This window comes from Aplysia californica, unplaced genomic scaffold, assembly GCF_000002075.1.
Source record: "Aplysia californica isolate F4 #8 unplaced genomic scaffold, AplCal3.0 scaffold00077, whole genome shotgun sequence".
Taxonomy (NCBI): domain Eukaryota; kingdom Metazoa; phylum Mollusca; class Gastropoda; order Aplysiida; family Aplysiidae; genus Aplysia; species Aplysia californica.
In genome coordinates, this window is record NW_004797347.1 from 1,260,541 (window position 1) to 1,262,319 (window position 1,779).

The 1,779-nt window shown below is 40.0% G+C and overlaps 1 protein-coding gene across 2 annotated transcripts in view; it reads left to right on the forward strand.

Moving 5' to 3' along the window:
- The first annotated feature begins 189 nt into the window (after positions 1-189).
- The window catches only part of LOC101850319 (tripartite motif-containing 13), a 10,842-nt gene continuing 9,252 nt past the window's right edge, over positions 190-1,779 (forward strand). For both annotated transcript variants that reach the window (XR_004858334.1, XM_005094195.3), the window contains exon 1: positions 190-731. The gene's annotated coding sequence lies outside the window, so the exon portion shown is untranslated. The remainder of the gene's footprint in view (positions 732-1,779) is intronic.

Here is a 1,779-nt window from a genome sequence, read left to right on the forward strand (position 1 = left end):
GTGTGTATGTATGTGTGTGTGCGTGTGTGTGTGTATGTTTCTACAACCATGGCCTTGACGAAACTAGACCAATCGAACAGTTGAAAAAAGTAAGGAAGATTAGTTTCTATAAGATACTTGGAATTGAGAGAATTGTCTCTTGATGTATACGTATTTGGATGACGTCAGCGTTCAGTTTCAGTGGCCATACAGTGCATTTCAAATACAAGTTTTGACTTTTGAATAGGAGCACTCCTATCAGATTTTTCAATAGTTGTTTCCAAAGATGATACTGCAATGACAGCCTATCACTAGCGTATCGACATCTAATTAAAAACAAGTTACCCAGAAATGACGTCATTACCGAGAACGCGAAAGCTGACGCTAGTTTCGATTTCAGAGAAACAGAATCGATTTTTAAGACAGAGGGTTCGAATAAATACTATTCGGTCGAGGAGTTGGAGAGTCCAAAACTTTTTTTCTTAGACATGGGAAATTTAAAAGTGTTACTTTTATGTTATAGGTATCAGGCTATTATAATATTTACCACTCATTTAGTCCCTGATGCGGTTCAAATGCCTTATTTCACAATTTCACAAATCAATCAGAAACCCGAATATTACAAAATCTGATTAGTGCAGATATCCGGATACAGCTGAGAGCCTTTCGGGCTTCATGTATAAAATTTGTGCACTTGCTGTTTGTCACATTCAGTTTGAGATAGTGTTTCCGTAGGAGAGACGCAGGACTAGGTGAGTTCTTAGCGTGTTTGTTAATGTGGAATGTTCGTGATGTATCTCGCTGTTTGGTTTATACTCTTGCTTCCTTGATTAGAAATCCTAGGGGTTCAATCCGACGCTGTGTTCTTGTAAAAGACAGCTATAACAAAATTTCCCATTTGGCTAGATCGTATCGGAGATGGACGTTAATTTAGGAGCACCACCTCTTAAATAATCTTATAGTGTTGTTTTTAGTTTTAGTACAGTTTTACGGCGCCTGCAACAGCATAAGGTCAAATGAGCGCCAAGGGGTGGATGTCAACAGAGAAATCTATACAGGGAATCAGGCTTACTCTGCTCACCTCTCTAGCCTCATCCGCACAAATTCTGCTTCGACTATCAACGCACCCTGGAAATAGCAGGTCACAAGAGTGTGACAAACATACAAAAGAAGTAGAGGAAAATGGCGATAGATTCTAGTAAGGATTAGGAAAGAAAAAGCTGCAGTTCCCCGTTTCAGTTCAGGCACAGTTATGAGCATGGCATTGATGAATCAGCCCATTCTACTGGGCATAAGAACATGTTAATGTCCCCATTTGGGAATGACCTAAAGACGCTTCAGTCAATCAGTAGCCCCGCCCGGGGGGGGGGGGGGGGTAGTTTACAGTGTTACGAGGGTCGTCAGATCTATACAATTTCATTTTATTCTCTAGTTGGTAAATGATTATTCACGGTTGTTTGGGTATACGTTTACCCAAATGTCCAAGGTTTCAGCGCAACAATCCCGCAGTGAGAGAGAAAACATAGTTCTTACCTGCTCGACAAATGAAAACTTGGGGATTCATTCTTCGATATAATGTAGTTACTTTTCGGTCAGAACATTGAGATGATGTTTGTTCTATATTTGCAGACCGTCAATGTCTTGATGTGATGAACAGAAATATTTTCTGTGAAAGGAATGATATCGTGTCTTTTGTTATGTAACTCTCAGTCGCATTAGATGTCGCGTACTCAAAAGTAATTTATGATATACTCTCTCTCTCTCTCTCTCTCTCTCTCTCTCTCTCTCTCTCTCTCTCGT